Consider the following 14,382-nt stretch of genomic DNA (forward strand, 5'->3'; position numbering starts at 1 on the left):
TACTCCAAATGGATTGAGTGTGCCATTTTAAATTCAAGGACATCCTCTGCCATGGTAGAAAGTCTACGGGCAATGTTCGCCGCCCATGGTCTCCCAGATGTCTTGGTCAGCGACAATGGCCCGTGCTTCATAAGCACTGAATTCCAGGACTTCATGGCAGGCAATGGAATCAACCATGTCAGAACGGCACCGTTCAAGCCAGCCTCAAACGGCCAAGTGGAATGAGCAGTGCAGATAATCAAATAGGGGATGCTCAGAATCCAAGGGGGTTCCCTACAAAGCTGCTTATCACGCCTCCTGTTGGCCAATAGATCCCGACCACACTCGCTCACAGGGGTTCCACCCGCAGAGCTGTTAATGAAAAGGATGCTCAAAACCAGGTTATCCCTTATACACCCTACTATGAAAGAAATTGTTGAGAGCAGGCATCAGTTACACTGTGACTACCATGACAGGAATGTGAGGGCGCGATGTATTGATGTCAATGACCCTGTTTTTATCCTTAATTACGCTGCAGGGCCCAAATGGCTTGCAGGCACTGTGATTGCCAAAGAGGGGAATAGGGTTTTGGTAGTTAAACTTACCAATGGACAAATCTGCCGCAAACACATGGATCAAACTAAAAGGAGGAGGTTCAACAAGCCCATAGAAGAAGCAGAGGAAGAACACGACGTAGAGTTCACTCCACCACAGGTGACCGAACACCGGAACCAAGTGGAGGAGAGCCCAGTCACTGTGGGCAGTCCGGACAGGCCTGAGGCACCGCAAACAGCAGACACTCAGGCCAGCGCCCAACAAATGGAGCCCCAACTCAGGCGCTCTACAAGGGAGCGTAAACCACCAGAGAGACTTAATTTGTGATCCCAATAAGACTTTGGGGGGGGGGGGAGGTGATGTCATGTATTCAACTATCATTGTAACCCATGTAGAAGCTGACCTAAGTCATACACCTTGAGAACATTGACCACAAGGGGTGAACTTGTGGGAGACACTCCTAACCTGGACTTTCAGGTATAAAATGGGAAGCTCTACCCACCTTCATCTTGAGGTCTTGGTAATAAAGGTAACTGGTCACAGATTGACCTTCTCTCAAGTATGGGCCTCGTGTGCATTTATACTGTATACTAAGGACATATCAGTACCCACCCACAAAGGCAGAAAGACATGGGCAGAATTTTGAGGTGGGTAATGACGGCGAACTGTCAGCGTTCGCCTTCATTACCCAGCTGAAACTGACCATTAGGATTTAAGTGCATGCGCATCTAAATGCAGAAATCCTGAAGTTGCAGTCATTCACTGCTCTGACACTGGCTGTGCTGTGCTGTGCTGTGGACCCCCCTCCCCCATAGCCGGCAATTAGTGAAACCAGTTGAACTGACAAAAACTGGAGCTTTTCCATGCTAATATTGCAGTTAAACACCCCATTAAATGTTAAGCCTCGTTAGACTAGGCGTAACTGGGGGTTTCATGGGTACTGACTGCTAAACAACCGTTCTGTCCTGAAAAACTAATTTTTATATTTGTGAAATGTCAAATTTCTCCATTATGATAAAAATTACAATTTAATGTTTTTGAAGTTTGTTTATAATATTTCAGCTTCTGCTTCACTTCATGTTGGAATCTTTATTTCACTGCAACATTTTTTTTTAAAGTGCAGATAATCAGTGCTTTTCATTTCCTGGTTTGCTATCATTGAGAATTCTTCAATGTAATTGGCTGCTTAGACAGCATGATGATGTCACTGCTACACTATGCTGGCAATCCCCTTTTTATAGGGCTACAATCAAATACACATCAAAAAGTTTGCACCACAGAGATTGCAAGATCTGTGGATAGCTTTCTTCGAGGGCAGTGGCAATCAGTCAATGGTGATTGCCATCGCATCACCGCTGACCGAAAATTGTGCCATTGTGTCTACAGTTCAATATTGAATTCTATGGCATATGTTTTTGCCATTTGAGAGTCATTTTATTCTCTGTTCATTGTAAATATTCTAAGTAAAATACGTTTAGATGGTCTCAAGCCAGTTCTTGGTCTAGTGGGCATTAAATTACAACACAAAACTGAATAGTAATTGGTACTGGCAGTCTCACTCAGATATTCCACCTGGGTGGCCAATAGAATGAAAGCAAATGCCATGCTAAGCATGCTTTTTCAAGGTTTTTGAGGTAGTGTAAATGTAGCTTTCTTCTAAATCTAACCTTATCTCCCCAACACTGTACAATATGGACAACCAGTACAAGAACTGAGTAACCGTCTCAAATCTAGGCGGCCATTTTGGACCGTCGCCCTTCAGCGATCTCCCTTCAACTTTGATGACCGATGGCAAAATGCTTGGAAGAACTATGACATACAGAATGGATTCCTTATAGGAGGACCCCACAGTACAACCTGTAGGATCAAACCTTCCTCGCAAAACAGTCGACAACCATCAACTGCTTCAGAACTGGTGATGGTAGATACTGCCACCTTCTCCATAGGTGGAAGATTAAAGCATCCGCTTCATGCGACTATGGAGCTCCTAATCAGACCCTGAAGCACATTATTGAGCACTGCCCTCTGAGGAAATTTGCAGGTTGCCTACAAGATATCCACGCTGTTACACCAGAAGCTTTGGCCTGGATATGCAACTTGGATATTGACGTTTGATTTACTACTACCATACGAAAGAAGAGTAACTGTTGCATTCCCGAGCACTGATAACTCTCATCTTGGCAAGACTCATTAAAATCTTCAATAAAATACAACGATTCAGGCTCAAATTCTGTGAAATTATTGGACTATAATATAAATGTTGTATTTTATTTTTCAAAGCTGTTAGTCAACCATGTAGGCATGGGGAGAAATCCAGTTGACTACAATTTCTGAAATTAAATATTATCCTTTTTAAGTAGCTGAGAAATGAATTGCTCTGGTCACTATGTGTAGCAACATCATAAGTGCTTTCAAAAAGAACAATTTTTCAGAATTATTCTTCTCCCTATTTCTCAGTAATTAGAGATTAGGAGATATTGCATGATCTATAGTCAGGGCCTGTGAAAGTGAATTGGTGTGCAATGAATTTCAGGAATGAACTTCAAATGGCTTTTTCTCATCCTTGAATGTTGTTAAATGTAATAAGTGTTCCGGAGGGATATGAACACGAATAAATACAACTCACTGCCTCTAAATTCTGAAAGAATTACAGCTGAAATGTTAACCTATCTTTCTCTTTCAAATGCTGATAAAGCTACTGTATGTATCCTGCATTTGCTTTTATTAAATATTTCCAGCATTTGATGTCCTCGTTTTTAATACTAATATTTAATTGAACGGTGCTTCGATTATATAATATTAAACTTGTCAGGCACAAAGTAAACTGCTGCCAATTATTACACAATTATTTATAAATATCTGTTACCAAAATTAGTTCCAGCTGTTGCTATATTTGTCTTGCCTAAAATCAATAGGATCATGAAATATTCTACAGTGAAATTATTCCCTTAAGAAGGCAGTCGGTTTAATATTTGTTCATTTTTTTTCTATAATTTTTTCTATATATCAAAGATGTTAGTATTGGTGCATGGAATTCTTCCCATTTCATGTACTGAGGGCAGATTTTGTAAAGCACTACCACACAATTTTTGGCAGTTGTGAAGTGGTCAAAGACAGGAAATGGGTTCGGCAACCAACCCACCAGCTCCCAAGGCTCACTACCACATTTGAAGGGACAGCAGATATTTAATGTTTCCAAACCCATGTGTTGGCAGAAATATTTAAATGTAATGTTAATGACAGGAAAGCATCATCCAATGGATTCTGCATTACTAATGCCCGAGCAATGCTGTGCCTCAGGAATGCTGGTGTATACTTGAGATCCATCATTGCTAAATCAGAAGAGAATGGCATTAAAACTGAAAGGGTCATTTTCCTATTATAAATCGATTACAGAGCATTCAGCAACATTTCTGATTTTTTTAAAAATCTTGAGTCAGTGATGCCACTATTTCCCTCTCCCACATCCATGGTGGGCAACTCACAACTGTGGAACAATTATTGCAACATATAAATTAACCATGTTTTCTACATTACAACAGTGACTACACTCCAAAAGTAATTTATTGGCTGTAAAGCACTTTGAGACATCCGGTGGTCATGAATCTAAGTCTTTCTTTCTTATGTCCCTAGATGTTTCCGCTGGTGTCAGTGCTCACCAGAAAGGAAGAGCATAGCTCCGGCCATTAGTGTCAGGTCAGGTATAGTATAGCCTGATGCAGAGTAATGCTCCCTCTACTCAGCCCCAACCCTAGATGCTCCCCCTTCTGCATCAATGTGACATTTTTTCAATTTCTCTCATTAGACATCCTGTGGCCTTGCTGAATGAGATTGCAAATTAGTACCAATTTAGGGATAGTTTTATGCTGTCGGTCCATGTTTGCATGGAGCTGAATTGAGACTGTCCAAACTAAGTTCACATAGGTCCCTTACAGTCAGCAGACACAGGAGAATTTCTCCTCATCAGTCTGGGCTGGATTTAATACAGAGTGTTAAACAGGCCATTTGAGGTCAAAGTTTACTCGCCCTGCAAGCAATAGTCCTAATCACATTTACCTGCCCTGTTCCCAAAACCCTTTATCCTCCTTTCCTTTACACACATATCCAATCTAATATAGAACCATGGCCTAGACGTGACAAGCCCAGGTTCAACCCATAGCACCGTCTAGTTCTCAAAGTCTGTTTCTTTAAGGTATTATAGTCCCCCCATCCCATCAAGACTGATTAATCGACCTGCTCTTAAATGATAGTGGTCTCCTGATCCTTCTCCTCCTCGCCCCAATCTTCTCCCAGAGTTCAGCAGATGCTTGTCTCATTCTAGATCTTTTCTTGGCCAAGTCTGCCTGCTGCTTACCTGGCAATTTACCCTCTGCTGTCTTACCAGCTTTCCAGTGTTCTTTGTCCTGTACCTCACCTGGCCCTACCATGTGTCACCCTGATACTCTGGCAGTGTTTTTGCAACGTAATGTCTAGTGCTCTTTTTTGCCTCCATTCTGTAGGAAACTTTTGCTTTGTGTTCTGCTTGTTCCTTTTGAAAGAGGAGAAGCAACTATACATTCCCGACAGTCACTCTACATTGAAGAACAACTTGTTGCCACTAGGTGCAAGCATAACTGATTAAAAATGAATAACTCAGTGGCAAATCTTCCCTTTGTACTTACTTGCCTGGGTGGCAGAAACATGAAGGCAGAATATTATCTGAATGGCGGCAGATTAGGAAAAGGGGAGGTGCAACGACACCTGGGTGTCATGGTACATCAGTCATTGAAAGTTGGCACGCAGGTACAGCAGGCGGTGAAGGTGGCAAATGGCATGTTGGCCTTCATAGCTAGGGGATTTGAGTATAGGAGCAGGGAGGTCTTACTGCAGTTGTACAGGGCCTTGGTGAGGCTTCACCTGGAATATTATAGAAACATAGAAAATAGGTGCAGGAGTAGGCCATTTAGCCCTTTGAGCTTGCACCACCGTTCAATAAGATCATGGTTGATCATTCATCTCAGTACCCCTTTCTTGCTTTCTCTCCATACACCTTGATCTCTTTAGCCGTAAGGGCCATTTCTAACTCCCTCTTGAATATATCTAACAAACTGGGAAGAGAATTCCACAGGTTAACAACTCTGAGTGAAGAAGTTTCTCCCCATCTCAGTCCTAAATGGCTTACCCCTTATCCTTAGACTGTGACCCCTGGTTCTGGACTCCCCCAACATTGGGAACATTCTTCCTCCATCTAACCTGTCCAGTCCCGTCAGAATTTTATATGTTTCTATGAGATCCCCTCTCCTTCTAAACTCCAGTGAATACAGGTCCAGTTGATCCAATCTCTCCTCATATGTCAGTCCTGCCATCCCGGGAATCAGTCTGGTGAAGTTTTGCTGCACTCCTTCAATAGCAAGAACGTCCTTCCTCAGATTAGGAGACCAAAACTGAACACAATATTCTAGCTGAGGCCACACCAAGGCCCTGTACAACTGCAGCAAGACCTCCCTGCTCCTATACTCAAATCCCCTAGCTACAAAGGCCAACATGCCATTTGCCTTCACCACCTGCTGCACCTGCATGCCAACCTTTAATGACTGATGTACCATGACACCCAGGTCTTGTTGCACCTCACCTGTTCCTAATCTGCCGCCATTCAGATGATATTCTGCCTTCATGTTTTTGCCACCAAAATGGATAACCTCACATTTATCCACATTATACTGCATTTGCCATGCATTTTCCCACTCACCTAACCTGTCCAAGTCACCCTGCAGCCTCTTAGCATCCTCCTCACAGCTCACACTGTCACCCAGCTTAGTTTCATCTGCAAACTTGGAGATATTACTCTAAACTGTGGAGGAAGGACATTCTTGCTATTGAGGGAGTGCAGCAAAGGTTCACCAGACTGATTCCCGGAATGGCAGGACTGATATATGAGGAGAGACTGGATCGACTGGGCCTGTATTCACTGAAGTTTAGAAGGAGAGGGGATCTCATAGAAACATAAAATTCTGACGGGGCTGGACAGGTTAGATGCAGGAAGAATGTTCCCGATACTGGGGAAGTCCAGAATTAGGGGTCACAGTCTAAGGATAAGGGGCAAGCCATTTAGGACCGAGATGAGGAGCAACTTCTTCACTCAGAGAGTTGTTAACCTGTGGAATTCTCTAATGCAGTGAGTTATTGATGCCAGTTCATTGGATATATTCAAGAGGGAGTTAGATATGGCCCTTACGGCTAAAGGGATCAAGGGGTATGGAGAGAAAGCAGGAAAGGGGTACTGAGGTGAATGATCAGCCATGATCTTATTGAATGATGGTGCAGGCTCGAAGGGCCAAATGGCCTACACCTGCACCTATTTTCTAGGTTTCAATGCTTCTATGCTGAGGGTGCTATTCTTGATGTGCCTAACTTGTGTCAAACCTGCTACACTGACCATGTATCGTCCTCAGATTCTGTAGGATTTCACCACCATGCAGCACAGGACAGATCATGATGCTTTTTATACTTGTTGACATATGGGACTGATCACACTCTGAAATTCAGAAGAAACGAATTTATACAGCATATATAGCACTATTACCAGCCAGCACAAGAGATATTTACTTATCGGTACATCAGAGACCGTCTAATCAAGTGAGCTAAACATGAATGTCATTATTATACTGGTAAGTGCCACAATGGTATTCAATGAGGTTTCCTGTTGGTTCCTAGCAGTAGGCTTGAGGTGACACATTGCGAATTCATCTCAAGTTCACCACCTTAAAGAATTCTTTCTAGAAGGCTGGAAGAGTGTCTCTATATTGAGATTTGGTTCTACATTTTTGTTCATAGTGATGTGGACACAGCAGCAAAACCTAGCTATATCATCATAGGCAGTTGAGGAAAACTTGCTTCCACTGTTAAAAATGAGTGCTTAGATGGCTGAACAGTCCAATATGAGAATCACAGTCCCCGTCACAGGTGGGACAGATTTGCCACACGCTCTTTCCGCTGCCTGCGTTTGATTTCTGCATGCTCTCGGCGATGAGACGCGAGGTGCTCAGCGCCCTCCCGGATGCACTTCCTCCACTTTAGGGCAGTCTTTGGTCAGGGACTCTCGGGTGTCATTGGAGATGTTGCACTTTTTCAGGGAGGCTTTGAGGGTGTCCCTCTAACGTTTCCTCTGTCCACCTTTGGCTCATTTGCCGTGAAGGAGTTCCAAGTAGAGCGCTTGCTTTAGGAGTCTAATATCTGGCATGCGAATGATGTGGCCTGCCCAGCAGAGCTGATCAAGTGTGGTCAGTGCTTCATTGCTGGGGATGTTGGCCTGGACGAGGACGCTAATGTTGATATGTCTGACCTCCCAGGGGATTTGTAAGACATTGCGGAGCCATCATTGATGGTATTTCTCCAGTGACTTGAGGTGTCTACTGTACATGGTCCATGTCTCTGAGCCATATAGGAGGGCAGGTATTACTACAGCCCTGTGGACCACAAGCTTGGTGGCAGAAAAGGCTCAACAGTTAACCTGTTCTAAAGTAACTGTGAAAAAAGGCTGACTGGTCAAACAATTTTAATATTCCTATTTCTTGGTATGAAAGGTTTCAGTGCTGGGGAATGGAACAATTTTTAAAATGTTATCATTCAATGTCAGCATCAAAGACTCCTGGGCCCAGTGCTTTACTTCTCTCCAACAATGGGGAACATTTCCTCTAGATCCTATGTGTTAGCAACATTATACCTAGCAGAAAGATTTTGATGTTCCTTATGATTGCATTGCAAGTAGTGAAATCACAAACTCTCCCGAGAATGTTTACAATGTTGCTAATACCAGAGGAAATGTTACCACAATCTTCCTTCATTCCAACTTCAGAAGAACAACTGACTGCACAAATGTCATTAACACCTTTCAGAGACATTGCCAATCCTGTCATTTAGGAGCAGTAGTGCTCACATTGGGAATTGGTTTAAGACTGTCTAAAATCACTTCATTTAGGGCCTGCACAGCTAACAGAGAAAGGAAACTTCTGTCCCACCACTCTGGAATAGATTCAAACCCAGACTCTAGAAATTACAGTGCAGTATGTAACCCACTGCACCAAACCTGCTTATTTAACCACTGTGCCAAGAATACACTCAATTTTCTAAACTCTCCTGTCCGAAGTACTAATAGTCTAGATAGGGATAAACAAATTGTAAAAATAAATATATTCAGCCTAAGAAACTAGAAAAACATATGACATTGTACAAGACATTCATGATAAGGAAAGCAACATAATGTTTGCTGTACTCTTCATTGTAATTAAATGATTATAGGCATAAATAAATGGCTTAACATATTGTAAAGTCTTTGCTCTACAGCATGAAACCACACGAGGCACATTCTAGGAACAAGGTCACTCCGTGACCTTAACTCTTTATTCACAGGACTCCAAGTGATGACCCTGCGTGGGACCTCCCTTTTTATACCTGTGTGATTAGGTAAGGAGTGTCTCCCACAAGTTCACCCCTTATGGTCAAGGTGTGCATCTAGGTTGAGTGTATACAGTAATACAGTGGTGTTACATTGAGGTTACATACATAACACATATGGTAGATACATATACAAGAATGATTTTGTTTATTTGCATAAAGTTTTCTCGGGTAGGCAAAAGTTATTTTCCAAGGGCAGCCTATATGTAAATAAACGAGCCTGGGAGACCACAAAATAACAGTTGATCTCAAAATAAATAACAGACTAGGGGTAACTAAGGAAGGAATCTTTGACTGGATGAGGATATATTTGAATATATGAATTAAGTAGATGAATTAAGAGGACAATGAAACAGTACTACAACAGTTTGTATTTCTATGGCAATTGTGCAAGATCATCATAAGTGCCATTCAAAATTAGTTCAAGAATTGATTATTCAAATAAGAATGACTACATTTACGGACCAGAGAATAACGAAAAGGTAGATTTGAACTATTTAGAAATAAATGGGATTTTGTGGCACAATCGAAGAATTAATTGTATAAAACTAGTACTGGGCTGCTTCATGAAACAATGCATTCAACAAATAACCTGGTGAAGTTCTGAACTGGATCTTTGACTTTGCAAAATAAAAGATGTGCTTAACAAACTGAAAATGTGGGAGTATTTGGTTACAAGTGACTACATTAAATTCAACATTTCATTTGAAAAGTGCAAAAATAGGACAACAATAGTAAGGCTGATATTCTCGATGACCAAAGTACAAACTTTACGGTTGCAAAGATAAAGCTGCAAAGAAATAAGCGAGAAAATAATACAAGCACAACAGAAATATTTTAAGGTTCATCACAAGAAACAAAAAAATAACTCCAGGGTTAACAACTGTCCCCCACCATATACATATGGAAAATGTTAGTAACTCACAGTTACAAGATGTTATTTCCCCAATATGATCTGCTCATGTGCCTGTATCATCAAGAGTACTTTTGTAGAGCCAATGGGTGATGCGCTGTCAACTAACTAGCCTTTGACTGTTGAAAGCTGGACTTGAAAGTAGCCTGAACTGAAGAGATGGGTATCTTCTTTCTTTGCTGACATTACATGAAATGATTTGGTCCATTTTCAACCCATTTCTGAATAGACTTCAGTTCACAATACAAAACTGCCTGCAATTAATCACAAATGAGTGATCTCAGGTAGGCCACAACAATGGTTGATGGAAAAATGAAAACAAAATCACACTGATCAGTATTTAGGATCCTTTTGATGCTGAGGTTAAGGCACATTATTGGGACAAAATAGAAACAGTTTAACTCTAAATCTGTGCAATACCCGACAGAGAAAATGCTGGAAACACTCAGTCAAGCAGCATCTGTGGAGAGAAAAACAATTTAATGGCTCAGAATTTGCAGGCAGCGGTGAACTGCACTTGCTGCAGACCTCGAAGAAAGCTGCCCACAAAGATCTCGCAATCTCTGTGGTGTCAATTTGAGCTGTCCAGACCTTTGTTTGAAGCTGGTGCCAAATCAAGTGAATCCTAAGGGTTAGAAATTGGTCTTTTGGCGATAGCGGTATTTTGGGTGCATTTTTCACCAAAAATACCATTACAAATACCGCTATCTTTTAAAGGCATAAAATTGGCAACAAAATGCACCCAATGTTAAAAATCGGCATTGCACGAGGATCCGTGGTGGAAACCATGGTCCTTGCTAACTTTAGTCTGAGGCCAATTACCGCTAAAAAAGATGGGCCTGGGGAAGGAGGAAAACACAAAAAATTGAAAAAAAAATTTAAAAAAAGACACAAAACATTTACAAGACTCTTAACTAAGTAATCGCTGCAAAAGTATTAATAAAAACTTTAACTTGCAGGCTTTACTCGGGAATTTTTTTTTGCGCAGAATACAGGTTCGCTGAACAGCCAATTTAAAGCAATAGCTTTTTTTGGTGTTGCACGACAGCAATCCACTTTTCAGCGGCATTTCAAAACCGCCAGCGCACAACTTTGGCCAATTTAGGTGAACACCTTTTACCATCAAAAAAGGCAAAATATCGCCAAAAGAACAGGCATAAGGCTGGTCAATTTCTAGCCCTATGTGTTTAGCAACAGTGATGTCAGGCTAAGCAGCTTCACATTGAAGAATTCTCAAAGACAGCAAACCAGGAAGCAAAATGCACAGATTTTAATTAACTATTTAATACATTTTACAGAGTGAAATAAAAATTGGGACATACACGTGATTAAGGTCAGAGCTGAACAGTCACAAACAAACTTTAAAAAATATTAAAAACTTGTAATTCTGAATCATATTAATGGAAAAAAATTGACATTCCACAAATATAAAATTAGTTTTTCAGGGCCAGAACAGCTGTTCAGCAGTCAATCCACTGTTAAAAAGCCAGTTACACCTCTTTCAACAAGGCTTCAAGTTTTATTCCATCGTAAAAGGGGAAGTTTTTCTGCTTGTATGTGATTTCAACAGATTGCCGGCTCCGAGGAGTTTCACAGTGGCATAGTAGTGAATAACTCACCGCAACTTCAGGATTTCCAAGTTTATCTGCACATGCGCTAAATCCTGAAGTTATGGTCAGTTTCAGAAGGGTAATGAGAACAGAATGTTCATGAGGATGAAAGCAGGAACCAATGAAACAAGCTTGGGCTCCTCTTCTTGAGGCAAGGATAGGATACAAATATTTGAAACAACAACAGGGGAATTAATAGCATTGATGTAATTATATCTTCATAATTATTGCAAAGGGCAGAAGAAAACACAACTGAAGGTCGTTTGAAAAAAAATTCCAAGAAATGGAAGCTGACGTTCTTGGAAATTAACAGTCCGAGCTTTGTCAGCGGGTTACAGATTATGTGTTGCAGGGGGAGGGCTGGAAGCCAACTACTTGAAGGGATGAGACAAGTAGGAATTTGAAAGCAAGACACAAGTCTGGTGTAGAAATACACTTCCAAATACACAGCAAAGACAATCATTTTGCAGAAGTGAACATATAAACACGTCAAAAAGTTATGGAAACAGCATAGGATAGCCTGGCGAGGAACCTGGGCAGATGCAGCGAGCGAATCACTGGAGGAGTCCAAAGAGTCTTTGCTGGCTCCTTATTTTTTTGCAAAGTATTTTCACGGTAACTTTATTTGGAGAGTTGTCGAAAAACGCTTATTTAACGTTGGCATCGGGCTCCCAGATTACCTGTGTGTTATGAGCGTTGAAGTGTGTGCTTAACTTAGCGTTCTTAATAGCAGCAAACAAACTGTCGGAAGAAACGCGGGCACGAGTGTTTATTACTGAAGTCATAGCTGCCAACTCCCGTCCAAATAGCCGCTCAAACCTCGCAACAAGTACATTCAACTATAACCATGATCTAAAATGCACACTGATGAAAAAGCACATTACATTTTTTGACGCTTTTGAATTCTAATACCCAGTCCTGCAAACAACAACATATTAAAAAAAAACAGGCTTTCATAACTTTTACCGGAAAAAACTCAGGTTTCTAAGGTGCGACAGATATTTCTTGCACAGGCCTCGTAAATTCGAGATTTTTTTAAAAGATTTATGCAAAAATAATACATCTTCGCAAGAAAGCGGGGCTGACAAAAAGTAGGGAAATGTCACGGTATATTGCAACAGAATAGAGGAATAGCTTAAATCAGAACTAAACGGACTTCCTTCCAGTGCCAGGTAGCCCTCACAAACGGAATTATTCCTGAAAAACATTCAGTGGGGTTCGACATTTCCAAGTCAGTTCAGCATTTACAGCTAATTGGACCTGAACCTTTCATGAACAATTTTCCAGCCACATCTCAGGGTTAAATGCAAATAAAGAGCGAGTTCTAATTGACAATATTTACAAATCACCCATACTTTTAATATAATTTTACAAACAAAGAATACATATCAAAATAAAGTCATAATTTTGTTTTAGCTCAGGCCATGGTAAAATAAAATTAAATTAGACACTTTGCTCGCTCCCAGTGAGAGATGTTGACTAGACATATATCCTCAGGCCCAGTTGAAATTGATATATCAAGCTTTCAAATTGCACAGAAAAGCACGGGGCATTTTAATTGATCGTTAGTAACCTGATCAGTGCAGATTAAATCAAACGATACCGATACTCTGTTTTCAATAGAAAGTTTAGTACAAATTGGAGTTTACAATTTCTTTCATTTGGGAAATGCAAGGGTAAAGTTAAAGTGAATGCTACAATAAACTTTTCAACTTTTGTAACCAGACAAGTTTCTAACTTCCCAGAACTGTTTACAGTTTCACACTTTCAGCGCGACATATACCGCAGATGGTGTTGCTTGGAATTGCTCCTTTATTATTTCCAATATATACTGTACCTTAAAATTGTATTGCTACTGGGAGGAAGGAGATAAATCAGTGAACAACAGCCAGTAGGTAACATTGCCCCCAAATGCACAGGTATTTAGAGGTAATTTATTCTCAGTTTGTTGGTTTTGGTGTAACCACTCAGTCAGTAGTTTTACTTTTAATGAATCAATGTTATTTGGTGGTTTTCCATAGAACTAGTCACCATCAGGAAAATACATTAAAACCCCAGGGGGAGTTACTGTAGTGGAGGAAAACAGTACAATCTTTATGGGTGCAACCCGAAAAGAAAGAAAACATACTTTATAGCACCTTTCACAACCTCAGAACACCCAAAAGGTGCTTTATAGCCAATTAAGTACTTTTGAAAAGTAATCACTGTTGTAACGTAGGAAACACGGCAGCCAATTTGCACACAGCAAGCTCCCACAAACAGTAATGTTATAATGATCAGATAATCTCTTCTTTTGGTAATGATTGAGGGATAAATATTAGTCAGGACATCAAAAACAACTTGCATTCATATAGCACCTTTAACATAGTAAAAAGTCCCAAAAGCGCTTCACAGGAGCATTATCAAACAAAATTCTACATGGAGCCACATAAGGAGATATTAGGACAGGTGGCCAAAAACTTGATCTAAGAGTGTCTTAAAAGGAGACAGGTGGAGAGGTTTAGGGAGAGAAATTCAGAGTTTAGGGCTTAGGCAGCTGAAGGCATAGCTGCCAATGGTGGAGTGACCTAAATTGGGGATGTGCAAGAGGCCAGAACTGGAGTAACACAGAGATCTTGGAGGGTTGTCGAGCTGGAGGAGGTTACAGAGATAAGGAGGGGCAAGGCTATGGAGAAATTCTAACAGGTTTTGCCAGACTGGGAGCCAATGTAAGTCAGCAAGCACAGGTGTGATGGGTGAACAAAACTTGGTGTAAGTTAGGATACGGGGAGCAGAGTTTTGGATGAGCTCAAGTCTATGGAGCATGGAAGATTGGAGGCCAGCCAGGAGTGCATTAGAGTAGTCAAGTCTGGAGGTAACAAAGGCATGGTTGAGGGTTTCAGCAGCATTATA

The sequence above is a fragment of the Pristiophorus japonicus genome, chromosome 13 (assembly GCF_044704955.1).
Source record: "Pristiophorus japonicus isolate sPriJap1 chromosome 13, sPriJap1.hap1, whole genome shotgun sequence".
NCBI lineage: Eukaryota > Metazoa > Chordata > Chondrichthyes > Pristiophoridae > Pristiophorus > Pristiophorus japonicus.